Source organism: Callorhinchus milii, unplaced genomic scaffold (assembly GCF_018977255.1).
Source record: "Callorhinchus milii isolate IMCB2004 unplaced genomic scaffold, IMCB_Cmil_1.0 Scaffold2, whole genome shotgun sequence".
Lineage (NCBI taxonomy): Eukaryota > Metazoa > Chordata > Chondrichthyes > Chimaeriformes > Callorhinchidae > Callorhinchus > Callorhinchus milii.
The window spans coordinates 32,874,451-32,891,950 of NW_024704743.1; the positions used below are offsets into that span (position 1 = coordinate 32,874,451).

Here is a 17,500-nt window from a genome sequence, read left to right on the forward strand (position 1 = left end):
GTTTGCAAATGAGTCCTTTAGAGATCAGAACATTCAAAAGCTGTGAAACAAAAGACACTGAAATATTGCCAGTACTTGTCACCATGGATTATTCCACACAAATGAGTCAAACCAGCCTCTTCCAGACAGTCCCTTCCACTGTATAAATGCAATTAGCAGTACAGTATAATGTTACACCTCATTCAAAATATTCGGAAAAACACCTGGGGGTTTATTGGAAGCTTATAGCAAAGACAAGCTGAATGAACCCTGCTGACAAGCTGACAGTTTGCAGGGGGTTTGTTACAGTAACAAGGAAACTCATTTGCTTCTTCTCCTTTCAAAGATGGGCATCTTTTATCACCTGTCTGTCTCACTGCTGGCAATCCATTAGTTGTGACCGTACGGTTCAAAATGTCCTTTCTCACAGATGTCTTATCTCAATGATATGTATTTGCATGTTCTTGACAGCTGTCATATCTGTCCCTCATAGCTCATCCTTGTTTAATACCCATTCGTGTTCCACTTATATTGAAGTGTATGGCGTCGCACAGATACTCAAATGTTGGGCAGATGCTTACAGAGAAAGAAATCTTACCAGAGATGACCCAGTCTTTCCACAGTGGGTATTCTGAGTTGTTCATTGATAACCATTCCATGCTCCTGTGTTGACCACTCCAGCCTTGTTGATCACCTGTTGTCCCTCATCCATTTTGATTAACTGTTACCTGGTGGGTTTCATGAACATAATGTAATACCACCTGCCTACAGATAAATTTAGGCCTATATTAATATTTAATACTCCTGCATATACATTGCATACTTAAAATCTCAGCTCTCCAATCTCCTCAATACAAATTGACATTGGGCTCAGCGGTAATGTGACATCACTACACTCCCCTTTCCAGCTGAAAGCTTGTGGGATTGAATGTTCCAGACAAAACGGCTAATAATGCCAATCGTGAATTTGTGCAATTAAACCTCTGAAGTGCCTGCCACTCACTGATCCTTACACCAACTACTTAAGACCACAAAATAATGTATGCAGTTGACTGAAGAACAGCATGACAGAGAAGTCAGAGATAAGTCCATGAACTGAATTGCTGGTATTCTGTTGGTCTGTAAATGGATTTTTTTCCAGAAACTTAGAAATTGCCTTTTTGATGTAAAGTAATTAATTTTCTATACCATTTCAGTATTTTGTTATTGATTACATTTCCTTATTTCAATGTTTACAATCTTATAAAAAAATTATTATGCATAGTAGTGTCAAAATCAACTTGAAAAAGTGGTGACTTTTCTACTAACTCCTGGTTATATCATGATATGTGGAGTCCTGTAGCTCAGTGGTTAGAGCACTCGTCTCGCAAGGGAGACACCAGGGTTCAATTCCCGGCAGGGCGAAATGTTGGGCAAGTTTTCTTGCTTCACATGCCTCTGTTTACCAAGCAGTAAGTAGGAACTCAGTTGTTAGTTGATTCACGGATCACTTTTCTGGGGTTAATAATTCCTTAGAAATCTAATAATAAATTGGTCACTTAATCCACGACTATTTGTGGAACACTGCTATGCGCAATTGGCTGCTGTGTTTCGTCCACAAAATATACAATCAATTCACTTTACAGTATATTCTGTGAAGTGATTTTAGACATCTCAAAGACGTGATAAGGCGCTATATCAAATGCAAGGATTATTTTTATTGTTATAATATTGGCTGAGTTCAAGTGGTCATTGATGACACTGGGCAATTTTTCTTTCTCTGTGTCTCAAAGCTCTGAGACCCTACCTTGATTGAAGGGCATTCTAGAAATGCAAGTTATTGTAGGACTTAAAAGTTTACTGGAAATTGATGTTGATTGACAATGATCCGAGACATGGAAACCTGTAAGTATAGTTTATCCACAGGAGAGCACCTCCAATGATGTGTAACTTGAATCCACAATCTTCTAACTCATTAGGTGAGAGTGTTATCAAATGAGCCAGGCTTGTGAAGTGCTTTGAGTTGTTTCAATCAATATGATACTATTTTTTCTTCCTATCAGGGTTGCTATAACAAGGTTGCCCTGAACTATTTGAAAAGAGAAGGGAGTTTCTCCTAGTGTGCTGGCCCCCAATCCTCCAGATTGTTTTCCTGGCAGCTACTGGAAGGATTGCTCTTAAATTAGTCACAAACACACATGGTTGAATGGCCTTTTTTGGTGCTATAAATTTCTATAGTTTCTATAGGTGACGGAGTGAGTGAGGGAGGGAGGGAGGAAAGAAATCGTTATTATTCACCTCATTGCTGTTTGTGGGACTTTATTGACTAGGAAATGGCTATTACATTTGTCTGCAAAAACAATGACAATACTTTGCAGTCATTACCTGCAAAACGTTTTGACATAATAAGGCACTACAAAAATTAAAGTTATTTTTTCTCTCCTTTTGACTTTTTGAAAATTGCACTATTCAGTTTTTTCATTAGAAACCAGGGTTCATAATTTTTTTTGTAGATCAACAAAGCCATATGGCTTCTTTTAAAAATTTGATTTGCCCTCGTCTCTTTCATCTCTAGGATACTTTAGAAAAATTCAGACCTAAAAGTTTAGGAAAAGGAAATCAATCCCTGAATGCAGCTCAACTTCACCTGGTTTGTGGAGGAGCTGAATTGTTAGGTACAATAATGAGTCTATTGCATCTGTCTTTATTGACAGATTGTCTGGGAAATGGGGACAGACTGCAGGAGGCTGGAAAGAAGCTTATCTTAGTCACGTTCAAGATAATTGTTGCAGGAGTCCTACTTTTCTTTACAATATTATTTTAACCCTTTGTTTGCTGAAAATCACCACATGCATTTGAATGCATAGTAAAAGTCCACATGTATAGGTTTAAATTAATTGTACATTTTTACTTGTCATCCTAGTCCATGTCATGTCTTAATAGGTAAATGCATTGCTTGTGTTCAGGCCAACAATTGTCTAAATGAATTTGTATAATAATCCCTCAAGAAAATAAAACAATAATAAAATTGGTCACTTCAATCCATGACTGTTTGTGGACACTGCTGTGCGCAATTAGCCAAAAAATGTAGTCAATTCACCTTACAATATATTCTGTGAAGCGCTTTGAGCGCTTTTTTAACATCAATATACCAGATAAAAACAGTTGTTGTAATATAATAATAATAATTCTTACATCTCATACAGAGCCTTTCATGTCAGGATGAGAGCATATAATGCAAAGCGAAATGATTGCATTTTGTGGGCGAACACAGCGATCTATTAGGACAGAGATTGTCTGTCACCTCAGAATAGAATCATAGAATCCTACAGCACAGAAGAAGGCCATTCGGCCCATTGCGCCTGTGCTTTGAAAGAGCTATCCAATTAGTTCCACTCCCCTGCTCTTTCCCCATAGCCTTGCCATTTTTTCTTTTCAAGTAAACATCCAATTCCCTGTTGAAAGTTATTATTGAATCTGCTTCACCACTCTTTCAGACAGTACGTGCCATATCATGACAACTTGTTGCGTAAAAATAATTCTCCTAATCTCACCTCTACTTCTTTTGCCAATTATCTTAAATCTGTGTCCCCTGGTTACCGACCCACTTACCAGTGGAAACAGTTTCACCTTATTTACTCTATTTATAACATATATTTGCTTTTGTCCAGGCAGGACACAATATTATAATCCTCAGTTGAAGCAGCAATGAAGCAGATTCATAAATATAAGACCTCCAAGAAGGAGCTGCACTGTACCTCATGAACAGAGGATATCCAAAACAGAAATTTGACATTAATCCGAGGTGTTTAAAGAACATTTAGTCTGATATTGATAGGGGATAAAATGCTGACCAGTGTTTTCCTAAAAGGCATCAATTTTCATCTTAAGAGCATTAAATCAATAGGCATTGCGTCACATATGTGCTGGGATTCTCCTAGGAGTTAATTAAATTAGAGTATTGAGGGCTATCTTGCAAACATAATGGATTTAAATTTTCAAAACAGGTCTGTTTCTGACACATTGAAAAAGATAAAGATGTACAGATTTAATGAAGCTGAAAGGCACGGTATAATGAGGATGTAACAAGGTTATTTGATTCAAATTGCAATCCTAGGCTCCAGGATAAGGCAACAAAATTTATTAAGCATAAAGAAAGTCTGAGAATAAGCATTATTTTCTTTCACAGGCAAGCAGATATAGGGAAATAACCTCACCAATATTACTTTATGAAACATGAGATTTAAGCTAAATAGAATTTAGAAAGTGGAGTCTAGGAAGTGGGAAGAATTATTAGAAGAGAGAAAGCATTTGATAGATTGCCTTTCACGTATGGAGGGGCGTCCCACAAGATTCACTGTAAAGTGTAGTGACTGTGTATTTTTGATGGCGAACAGAATAGCAAATTTGCACAAAGCCATGTCCCACAAACAGCCATGAAATTAATAATCACTTTTTATCTGGGGTACTGTTGGTAAGAACACTGGGAGAAATTGCCTTTTCTTTTCGAATGGTGCCATGCAATTTTTAACGTCCAGATGAACAGGCAGATGGGACCTTAGTGTAATGTCTGATCCGAACAACAGCACTGCCAAGATTGCAGTGCATCCCCAGTGCTGCATTGGGGTGTCAGCCTAGACTATGAGTTAAAACATCCATCTAGTTTTAGATTTAGTCTATTTTCTTAATTTTTGAGGGCATACAGAATTTGGCAAATTCTTAAATCCAGTCTTAATTTTGAAGATAGTGTAATGGAAGCTCTTTTAAGATGGTGGAGGCATGCAAAGGTTTGTGTGGATAAGGATGCAGGCAATGGAGTTTTGGATGAGCCCGAGTTTGTGAATGTTAGAGCTGGAGGAGCCAGTAAGGATTTTTTTCCTAAAGGTGAGTTTGGAGGTGACAAATATGAATGTGTGTTTTGGCAGGGTTGGGTGTGAGAAAGGGATGGAGGTGAGAGATACAGTAAAGTACTCTTGATCAAAATTGGATGCGAGGGAGGAAAGGGAGCTGAGTATCGAAGGATTGCACACTGGTTATGTGAGCTAGAGAGAAATGCCAGGAAAGTTGAAGAAGTTAGAGGCAGAAGCAAGGCGGCTTCGATGAACGCTGAGGACAATGACTGTTGTCTTGTCCACGTTAAGCTGACGAAGGTTGGGTCAGACAGAACAGTGGCTGTCAGAGCATCAGTGGATCTAGAATCAAAGGTGGAGTAGAGAGATAGATTTGGATAACAACAATAACTTTTGTTTATATAACACTCTTCACTCAGGATAGCAATAGTGATAGAGGATAACATCACTATTGCTATCCTGCATAACATATGCAGATTAATCCCATGTTCACCAAAAGGGAAAATGCAGATGAGGAAAAGGATAGGACAAAGGCTAGAGCCATGAGGCACGCAGTGCAGCTGATATTTCACACTAAAGAGATTGCCTTGAAGAGAGGGTATAGGAGAAAGTTGGAGACAGATTGAAGAAGATGAAAACAAATGACTTCTACTTCATTCTCTTGCTCCATTTCAAACTGTACCAAGAAAAATAAACAAAGTACAGGGCACAGTACTTTAGTGAAATAGCTGAATCTGAATCAAGTACAAGTATTGGAATTTAATTTTCGGTACTTCATAATAGGATTCTAAAAATTCCCATTGACCCACAGGAACTTAGCTCTGGAAACATATATTAAAGTGGAGCTCCTATGGGTCAGAGTGATATACTTCCGATGAACGGAAGGAGTTCCCACTAGTGCAACGTGTATTCCCATTAAGAAAAATTACAAATTAGACCCAGTGAATCTTATATATTGGACAGCTCAGTCCGCTCAGATTTGCTGTCAGTGCCTATAACCATTGCTTATTATGCAAAAGAAGNAAAAATGCCTTCTTGTCCCGATATGAACAGTTGAATATCTTCCNAAAAACATAGGTATGTTTGGTTATGCATATAAACACCCAATTTGTATGTCCAATTGCATCTTCAGAATGCTGTTGTTTGACGGAAAGAGAAGCAGACTGTGGGGAATATTCGAAAAACAAGTGAAAAACAAAAAAAGTTTGTATGTTAAAATGCAGGTCCAGCATGGAAAGTTGGATCCAAGTGAATCAGCACAAATAACAGACAGGTACAGACATTTCTCCAGTGAGGAGTTGCGAAGAGATGTGGCACTGAAGGTGCACTTGGTCTTACTTCCCACAAAGGGGATCCAGTGATGGGCAGATTGTAGGAGTTGTCTTGGAATGCTGGAAAGCTGCAACAGACAATGCCAATATTGCAGTGCTTTGGCGTCAAATGTGTCCTCCATTTCTGAAATAGAGTTGACAGGCACTGCTGGCAGATCTTGCATTACTCATTCAGGTGAAACCAAGCAGTACAGCTTCAGAGCACTCGACGTCTACATTGGCATTAACGTTAGCATTCACATCTTCACAGCCCTCGCTTTCCCAGACAGGGGATTGTCAGCTTTGCTCTTATTAAATAATTAGGTTTGGAGGAGAGGAACCGTATCAGAAATCCTGGAAACTTACCAGCCAAGGCAGCTGTCCAGTGGAAAAAGGCTTTTGATACTGAAGAGAACCTAATACTTGTAAACAATTCTTCTGTTATCAGAAGCTCCATTGTGGGATTGATGGACTTTTAATAAAAGGATTTGAACACATTTCTGTCACGCCTTGGACTTCTTGACAAGCATCACGGAAATGTGTTCATTAGGCTCCACGGCCCCAGGTCCCTATGGAACCAACCAATGATCTGGAACACAGGAAATCATCACTTTGTTTCTTAAGATGATGGATTGTTTCCACCGAGTGGGCTCTGTTAAAGGACAATCTATGTTCAGAATTTATCATTAAATGTAAAACAAAATGAACCTGAAAGTACACACATGTACAACACACCGTTTGGAATACACTATGCCTGTATTCTTGTGATGAAAGAGATAAAAACTCTCAAAACATCAGAAGTAATTTGGCTAAATCTGTCCTAAATGTTCACTTTGGATACAAACTTTGGATCCAAGCAAATCCTCGGCCCTCAAAGAATCATACAGGTTAAACCACAAAAACAGGCCATTTGGTCTTTCAAGTCAGCACTGGTTAGTTTTTCCACATAAGCCCCCAGTTTAATAGAAAACATAGGAATCCTACACAATTATACTATTCTGCTTACTCCCTGTATCCTTTAGTGTGCTTTTTTAAGCATCTATCTAATTCCTGTATTTATGGACTCTGCCTCAATAATGGTTTGTAGCAGAGAGTTCCACATTCACACCACCTTCTGCATAAAAGACATTTCTCTAACCTCTGCTCTAATTCTTTTTGTGATTATCAAAATTGTGTTTTCTTAATATTGACTCAATGGCCTGTGGAAAAAATCGGTTGCCATTTATCTTCTCACAGCCGTTCACAATGTATGTCAATTATAAATAATAATCAGGTTGACCTTCAACCTTCTTGGTGTCAGTGAAGAAAAAAAGTCCTAATCCCTCAAGTTGCCTCTCATAACTGAATCTTAGAGACTAGAAACTACATTACTTCTTGTAAGACCCCTTCCCATTGCACCTAGATCACAGCAAGTATGCAATGAGTTTCACAATATGGATGATATTACTGTGACAAATTGCCAGTAACAAATCTACTGTGACAACTGAACTCTTCAGTGATAGTGCCATACAAGCCTGCACACAATCTAAAGGTTAGTTTGTATATTAGTGTGATACGTCAGACAGAATATTGCAAATATATATTGTCTGATATATTATCAAGATATCCTAATTTCTGTGATTCTCCATCAAAGAGAGTGAAGACCATATCTGACTGCAATTCCATTATCAAGACTCATGGACTGAGATCCACTGAATATAAATGCCTTCGATGTAAGTGACCTTGATACTTCGGTAGGAGGCTCTGTCTCCAATTGTAATTGTCTCAAGTCACAAGGTGAAACCTACAGCTCATAAATAAATCACATCCACACTGTCAAACAGCCAACTCTTGCCAATTTTTCTGTTGTAAATTATTCTTTTGAATACGTGCCATGATGATTCACTGTGTGGAGTTGTGACATGTTTTAAAAATTATGATATATAAGGTGAAATCAAACTGCGGTGCAAAACAAGTAGTAATACTGTAACTAAATTTCCAACTGTGCACTTCACCTTCTAGGCATCATCTTTCTATGTGCTTGGCCAGATACTTAAGGGCTGCAGTCCCTAGCCCACCAGATAGGTCGTGGGTAGTTATATACTGCACCATCTTATTGGGCTGGCTTTTGCACATTGATTTGCCAGACTATGGCACTACCTCATCCCTCACGCCTCTGAAACACTGGTCCATGCCTTCATCACTTCAAGGCTGGACTACGGGAACTCTCTCCTCGACGGCCTTCCCGGCACCTCCCTCCACAAGCTGCAGGTCAATCAGAACTCTGCAGCTCATGTACTGTCCCGCACCAGGCTTCGCGACCACATCACTCCCACCCTCGCTCGCCTCCACTGGCTCCCCATCCCCCAGAGGATCAAATTCAAGATCCTCATCCTCACCTACAAGGCCATTTATGGCCTTGCTCCCTCCTACCTCTCCGACCTACTATCCCCCATGTACCTGCCATTCCTCTGGCTCTGGTCTGCTCCACATTCCGCGCCCTAACCGCCCTATCATCGGTGGCCGGGCTTTCAGCTTCTCAGGCCCTGGGCTCTGGAACTCCATCCTACAGTGCCTTCGCCGCCTCCTCCTTTTCCTCCTTCAATGCCGGTCTCAAGACCTTTCTCTTCGACCGTGCCTCAGCTCCCCTCTCGACTCTCTACCCATTCCTCGCTCCCTCCCTTCCCTCCCCTCCTCGCTCCCTCCCTTTCCTTCCCTCACCCTGACCATTTACCCCCTGCTCGGGTCCTGACCCAACTGTCCAGCGCCTTGGGACGTCCTCCCGACGTGAAAGGCGCTCTATAAATGCAATCTTGTTGTTGTTGATACTATTCATGTAAGATTAACAGACTGCAAGACATAGTATAATAAATATCAATCTGTCCAGTTGTAATGTGCCTGCAGGGTTCATGCTTAACTTGCTTTGCGTCTGTGTTTGCTGTGTTTGCCATTTGTGTGTTGTGGGTTTTACCTTAGTGGTTGTGCATGCAGCCCACTAGGTTCTTTCTTAGTTGAAGTGGCAATGGTGGTGGATGGCTGCTGGGGATGCAAGCACCCTCTCGCTAAATCTGCGAGTGACTTTAATTTGACTGTACCAGGGACAGCAATCTTGTGCTGTAATTTTGTGGATTTTGTGCTCTCGAATAATGTCTACTGTCAATGATTCAGGGCTATGACAGCACAGAGAGTGCTGCATCTGAGATACTTTACTGATGCTACTAATGGAAGCTGTCTTCTCAAGACATAATAGATCTTATAAGAGACTTGAAACCAACCATTGATGCATCTTGGGGTTTCACCTGTTATCGCCTCCATCACAGCATTGGGTGATTCATCAGGAATGCTCCTATTCTGCTTAATTCACAATTTCTCAATGAACACTGCAACATATACAGTTTGAATCATACTGGGGAGGGGATGCCTCCATATGTAAGTGTTGTACTCCTGTATAATCCACATTACACAGACCATTGCACAGTGGTTCGAATGGAAGTATAGCATGGTCCTCGCGTACTACTTAGAGAAATGCTTTTGCCTACAAAATACAGTCTTTACAGTAAAATCCTGTAAACAGTTTTGAGACATTCTCACAACATGAAAGGCGCTATATCAAGTGCAAGGATTTTTAAAATATTATTTTGATTATTATTATACGTCAGGGCTGTAGAATAAGAGGGAAAAAGCTCAGGCATATTTCAAGACAGACACCACCATATCAACCCAGAGGGTATTTGATGACTGGAACATGGGAATGGGAAGGGTGGTTGAAGCAAGCACGATGGACTCAATCAACAAAGAGATCGATGCCATAATGGGCAGACTGCAGAGTGGGTATTCTGGAAGGATGAGATCAAATGGGCTTCTTCATCTGAACCTCTGCTGTGATCTTATGAGGACCACAAACATGTTTCAGTTGGGGCACACAGCTTGCTGTTATACTGTGGGCCCCTTTGTTTCTTTCCTCTCCAAACTATTTCTAAAGACCTAGGATACGTTGTTATGATACTCAGGGATTCTGCTCTCATAGCTACAAACCATCTATCTATTCAATTAAGTTGCTTTGGAGGCAACGAGGTAATCACTCTGCGTGTAGTCACAGAGTGAGCTGTGCGATGTGCAAAGAACCATTTACAATTACAGTATCCTTAAAAGAAAATAAAGAGTATGAATAAAGAATAAAGATCGGGATGTTTAAACGACAGTATTCTGGTCCTACACAATACTGTGCCACTTTGAAAAAGCTAAGAAAGAGGAGAATTTAATTCTAATATGAAGTAATTGATTTTCTTTTACAGTTAGTCAGTTTGAATACTGGATTGCCATCACTACATGCTTCATCTCTCCTAAAAAGCAGCTGCACTGATTTCACAGTACTTTCATATTTATTCAAACATGGTTTCACATTTCCCCATTGATTTTCTCTTTGGTGCCCATTCTCTTGCAACACTTTTGCATTGAAACAATTAGATCTTGAAGTTTGGAGGAACACAGCAACAATCTATTTTCACTATTGCACGCTGAGTTTGCCAAAACAAAACACCATTACTAACCTGTACAGTAAAAAAATCCAGTGAAGCTCTTTGAAAAGTCCTTCCAATGTGAATGGTGTGATATCAAATGCAAGGATTGCAGCTTGAAAATTGCAAAGACAGATAAAAGTTGATAGTGGATGATAGAAATATGTGTGTGGGATTTGTGTAAAGATTTCTGGTTAGAGGCTTTTCATTAGCAAATTGTGGTATGTGGCAAATTAAGTTACAAATATGAGACACATGGAATAAAGTGGCTCTTTGGCAATGTTTTAGTATTTTACTCCTCTCCAAGGGCCAGGAAATTGTGTCATACACAATTTGTACCATATATGCTACACATTGCATTTCATGGTAAAACAATTGCACAAGTTAAACCTATACTTATACTCATCGCAAAGAAGTGTTTTGTTGTGTATGGTTGACCATTTTCAGAATGAAATGAGGAGAGGTGAGAGCGGTTAGGGTTCTTCCCGTTAGAGCAGAGAAGGTTGAGGGGTAATATGATAGAGGTTCAAGATAATAGAAGGGTTTGAGAGATTTAACAGTGAACACACTTTCCACTGGTAGGGGATTCAAGAACAAGAGAGATGAAATTCAAGATTATATCGAAGGGAGTAAACAGAGAGATTCAGAAAAACTTCTTCTCTCAGAGGATTGTCTGGGTGTGGAATGCCTTGACAAAGGGGATTGTTAGAGAAGAAAAGATTGGAGCATTTAAAAAAGAATTAGACAAACATGTGCAGAGGAAAGGTGTAAGAGGGTATGGGGAAAGAGCGGAGTACCAAGAGGAAGAATTGGGATTAAAATGGTTGGTTCCTTGGAGGAACAAACACAAACATGAATAAATCATATAATATAAAAATAATAATCTTTGCATTTGATATAGTGCCTTATCACATCTTCGAGACGTCTCAAAGCACTTCACAGAATATCCTGTAAAGTGAATTGACTGTATATTTTTTGTGGGTGAAACATGGCAGCCAATTGCACGCCGCAGTTTCCCACAAACAATCGTGGATTGAGTGACCAAGTTTTTTTTAAGGAATTATTACCCCCGGAAAAGCGATCCGCCAATCAACTAACAACCGGGTTCCTGCTTACTGCCAGGTAAACAGAGGCATGTGAAGTAAGGAAACTTGCCTAATGTTTCGCCCAGCCGGGAATCAAACCCAGATGTCTCGCTTGCGAGGTGAGCGCTCTAACCACTAAGCTACAAGATTCCAAATGCAGTACCTTTTCATTCAAATATTTATTTAATTCATCACAGCCCTAGATTTTGGGCACATGATAAAAGGAGTTGTTTTGCTGCATTCACCAACAGTATAAAGATAAAGCCAAACATTTCACAAACATTGGAAAACTTACATTCATTTTGATTTTCTGGGAGAGTTGCTCCATAATCCTGCCAAAACTTTTCAACATAATCCTGCGTTAAAGAAAGATGTACAGCATTATTTTCCTTCATTAACAGGGACAGTTTTAAAGTCTACCTTCCCCATTTCAAATCTAACAATTACTCAGAATCTACAGCTGTGCCCTCCTTGTGTCAAATGTTCCCAGATTTAGCTGATGGACAACATCTGCTTGGCTGACTCCTCTTCCTCCCCCATGTCCCCTAGCACCTCTACTCCCACCTCCATTCCTTCTACCCACGCTTTCCATCACGGCTCCACCGGCTGTCCCCACCACTTTGTAGACCACTTTGCCCCCATTTCTCCTTCCTTCCTCTCAACCATCATCTTGTTTCAAAGCCCACCACCTGCTGCCTCAACCCCTTCCCCGATGAGCTGCTGATCACCAACGATCCCTCCTCTGCCTCTGCTGGCTGACACAGTTACCCAGCCCCTCTCTGCAGGCTCAGGACCACTCCCCTCAAAACCCTTGTCATCCTCAAAAAAAAACACCCTTGATACCCCTAACATTGCAAACTACTGGACCACTTCTAACTTACCCATCATTTCTAAAATCCTGAAATACATTGTTGTCAACCTACTCTCTCACACTTCTCCCTCCACTCCATACTCGAGTCCCTCCAATCTGGATTCTGTCCTGCCCACACAGCACTTGTCAAAGTCACAAATGATGTCCTTTCTCTCTGTGATGAGAGGCCCCTCTGTCTCCTTGTCCTCCTGGACCTCTCTGCTGCTGAGGTACAATTGGTCAGTACCTTGGGACATCATCTCGACGTGAAAGGCGCTATGCAAATGTCATTTGTTGCAAATACTCTTTGCGATGAGTATAGTTATAGGATCATGCCATCCTCCTCCACTGCCTTTCCATCTTCATTCACCTCAGTGGGACTGCACTATCCTGGTTCGAGTCATACTTAACCAACCACCATCACTTCATCTCTGCAAATGTTTTTTCCTCCCGCCCCCTTTATTTCCACATTCCCTCTTGGCAATGTCAACCACACACTCGGGGTAAACTTCAACATGCACGCGGATGACATTGAAATCTTCTCCTCATCCAGCTGTGTCCACTGATGTTCTGTCAGCTACTTTGTCAGACATCAAGGCCTGGATGAGTGCCAACTTTCTGAAACTGAATGCTGACAAGACGGAAGCAATATTCCTGGCCTCCTGTCAATACTTTCTCATCTATGGCTCCGACTTCCGCAACCTCCCCGGCCTATTCCTGAGATTTACCTAACCTGTGTGTAACCTAGGCATCAGTTTTGATCCCCAGCTGTTCTTCCTACCCCACTGTCTCAGCCCACGTTCCAATTCTTTATCCAGTGTCACTTTCTATATCTAGTGCCACTTTGGGAAAGAAATGAAATCTGACGCGTTATTCTTAATCTTGGCCCTTTTGATCTAATTTAATCTTTCAGTGAGGTGTCACATCGGGGATTTCAGATCTGCCAAACTTCTGCATAACATTGCACTGCACTTTAGTTAGATATTTAATAACCACTTGGTAGCACACAAGTTTAACCTCACGTCTCCAGCAAATATAACCAATGCTTGGTAGAAAAATTCTAAAAAAAGGAACTGCAGAGCAAACGCATTTTCAAAAGTGAGACATATTTAAAACTTTTCCAAAATTTTGCAGAATCTTAAATTTTAAGACAATTGCTCTAATTCGGAGGCCTTGAGAATTTTTGGACCTCATAATAATAATAGTCCTTACATTGGATATGGCGCCTTATCATGTCGTTGAAAGCCGTGCTTTCAGCCACTACGCCCCGAAACTCTGGAACGCTCTTCCTCTTCAACTGTGCTTATGGTCACCCCCTTCCATTCCCTGGCTTGATGTCAGATGCTGAGATGCTAGCCTGCGTGATGCATGCTATATAAATGCAAGTTGTTGTGTTGTTGAAATGTCTCAAAGAGCTTCACAAGATTTTTCTGTAAAGTGTAGTGACTATGTATTTATAGTTGAAGCTGGAGCCCTGTCTGATTTTATCCTTGCTAACCCAGAAAAGCTCAGACCAATTGTAGCTTTGACTGCTGGCCAGCTGGAGAACAAATAATTTACAGGCCAGCATCCAAACCTGGGATTATCATCTCAGTTTGATCCCTGACCTCTGTGGCTAATCTACTCTTTGAATAATCTCACAGAGCCGGCATTTGATATCACCATTTATTTTTTAAAAAAAGGGGCTATTGATGTTGAGACTCTTTCTCTTAAAAAAGGATCAGAAAAAAAATATTGGTTCATCAGTTAATTAAAATCTGATTAATATTTAATATTTAATTACGGCAGCATTTTGGCTCAGAAAAGAAGGAAATCCAAGATACCAAGCACATTAGCATAAAACACACTAGACTACTGTATTGCCTATTGTCCTGCGTGCTGTGAAGCGGCTGCTCACACAGTAGTTGTGAGGAGCACATTAATGTTGCAATGGCTAATATTGTAGTATCAATAACATTTGTTAAATATATGGTTTGCTTCTACCCTTTTGTAGTTCTTCAAATTACACACCATTCCCTGGCTGAGAAGTGAATTAGATGAGCTGTTCCTAGGCAAAGGCATTGCCCAGAGCCAGCTCCTTGGCGGATCAGAGCTTGGTTTATATTCACGTTAGTCGCAACCGTAGGAAAGAGCTACAGTTAACGTGGTTGGTGAGGTTTCTGTTCGTCAACTGCGCCTGAATTTCCAAACATTACTCAGGTCTCAAATAAAGTCTTATGTACCGTGGTGAAGGTTTATTTACAAGGCAAGCAATAGGCAAAATAAATGGGGAAGGATGTATCAAATATTATATTGACACAACAACGAGACAACAAATTACATTTGCATAACGCCTTTCACATTGGGAGGACGTCCCAAGGCACTGGAAAGTGAGGGATTTGGACCCGAGCAGAGGGTTGGGATCAGGAGGGGTGGAGGGCCAGGAGGGTAGGGAAAGCAACCGAAAGGTCAAAGAGGAGGGTCTTGAGACGTGTCTTGAAGGAGGCAAGGGAGCAAGGTGAAAGGACTGTGGGATGGAGTTCCAAAGGGTGGGGGCAGAGAGGCTGAAGGCCCAATCGCCGATGGTGGGGCAGGCCAGGTGGGGGACGTGAAGCAGGCCAGAGCTTGCTGAGCGGAAGGACCGGGCAGGTTGATATGAGGTCATAATAATCCTTGCATTTGATATAGCACTTTTCACGTCTTCTAGACATCTCAAAGCACTTCACAGAATATACTGTGAAGTGAATTGACTGTATATTTGTGGGTGAAACACGGCAGCCAATTGTGCACAGCAGTGTCTCACAAACAGTCATGGATTGGAGTGACCAATTTATTAGTTTTTTTTCTTGAGGGATTATTATTAGGTGTGTGGAGTAAGGAAACTTGCCCAAGGTTTCGCCCTGCCGGGAATTGAACCCAGGTCTCTCACTTGTGAGGCGAGTGCTCTAACCACTGAGCTACAGGACGCCACATACAAACAAAGATTCCCTTCCAGTAACCAGAAATGCATCATGTTGATGCACAGGAGCCCTGCTCTGACAAAGTCTACTCCTGGAGCTGAATTTCCTACAAAATACAGCCACTACACTTCACAGTCATTCCTGTGAAACACGTTGAGACATCTTGCTAAATTGAAAGGTGCTACATCAAATGCAAGGATTAATATTATTATTATTACTCCCATGGGCAAACTTGAATGAATCCCAATATAACAAGTTATCTAAAAGAGAGTTAAGTGAATAAAAATGGCACAAGTTAGAGAGGAGAAGGATGAACATAGCGTAGGAGCAAAGGGGAACAGATAAAAACTGATGAGCCGACATGGACACAATTGAGGGGAATGGACAAGACACTACAGTTCTGAATGAGTTAGGGAGGTGGAAGGCTGGCATGGAAACATGCGCAACTGATGAAGCATAGTCAATGGGAAAACAAAATGGAAATGGGGCAACATAATAAGAAGGGGAACATGGGGGTTCAGGACATGGAGAGGTGAGTTTGGCAGGGGCCTGCGAGCTTAAGGGTCTTCAGGAAAGGTTGTGGGAGGCAAATCAGCTAGAACAGGCCTGGATGAAATGCTGAATAGGAATTGTTTGGAAGTCAACAGGGAGGCTGGTGACAGTGAAGCAAAGGGGAGACGAGGGAGTAGAAATGGTACTGGAACATGATGGAGTCCAGGAACAGAAGATGAATACAGCTGGGAGCTAAGTGGACAGAATGAGAGTTTATAGAGGCTGCTCACGTTACTTTCATTCGAGCTGGAAAATACAACACAAAACATCTGCCTGCACAGAGCACTAAAATCCGATGTTTGTTTTCAGTGCTATTCAGGAGTTGCTTGAGGCTATCTCATTCATGATGCTAAAATGTTACGTTGACAAGTGCTTTGTTCTCAAAGGGATGTCCCAAGAGCTCTGAAAAGGCAGTGAGCCCAAGTGCAATTCACAATGGCCCTGTTTACATTGCTCTAACCCTAAGCCAGCATGAATCATGCCACTCCTAAAAACACCTGTTCCAAGAGCTTTCAGGATCGTGGCTTCAGCACAGTTTGTGCTCTCTCAGGCCTCATTCATACCACATGAGTTGTAGTGAATTGCTACTAACAACACTATGGTTCACTGCCATTAATGCAGTACAAACAAAATATATTGAGAGTCAATTCACTTTGGAAAATCGAGTATGAGTTAATTTGATTATTTGCAGTAAATTTATTCATTGGTCTGAAAGAATCTATTTTCCTAACAGTGTAATGCTATTTAGTCCTCACCAAGGGAGCTGAGACGTTAGCGGTAATTTGGTGATTGACGAAATTTAAATATTGACAAAAGTAAATGTATTGATTGTTCGTGTGCATTATTCCTTAGCAACGGTCATTTAATTTCTGGATCCAGAAATCAATCGAAAAAGAAGTCCCAGGCAATAAAAAGTTCAAAACCTATTATTTCTGAGATATATAGCTGCTCGGAATCACTTGCCAACTCAGAGAGTTTTCTCACCAATTTGTAATCTTCTGAGTATGCACTTAAAAACAATACAATACAAATTTATAATTATACAGTGCCTTTCACATCGGGAGAACATCTCAAAACGCTTACCACTGAGCTGGGAGCTAAGGAGGGTGGGAGGGGAGAAATGTCTGAAAGCCGACCAAGTCAGAAGGATTCTGGGATGGAGTTTCAGAAGGTGGGTACAGGTAGCCTGAAAATCCACTGCCGATGGTGGGGTGGTTAGGCATAGGGGACATGAACCAGGCCGATGCTTGCTGAGTGAAGGGATTGGTATGGTTGAGGAGGTCGCAGAGCGACAAGACTGTAGAGGGAAGTAAATGTGAGAACAAGGATTTTGAACTTGATCCAATGAGGGATGGGGAGCCAATGGAGCTGGGCAAAGATGTGGGTGATAGACTGATCTTTGAAATGATCTTTGAAATAATAATAATAATAATTCTTGCACTTGCACATGCCTTATTTCA

General features: G+C 41.0%; 1 non-coding gene across 1 annotated transcript; it reads right to left on the bottom strand.

Annotated features, from left to right (window-relative positions):
* Window positions 1-15,423: 15,423 nt before the first annotated feature.
* On the bottom strand, window positions 15,424-15,495 carry trnav-cac. Its single transcript has one exon. It is a non-coding gene; the product is annotated as a tRNA-Val (tRNA).
* Window positions 15,496-17,500: the final 2,005 nt, after the last annotated feature.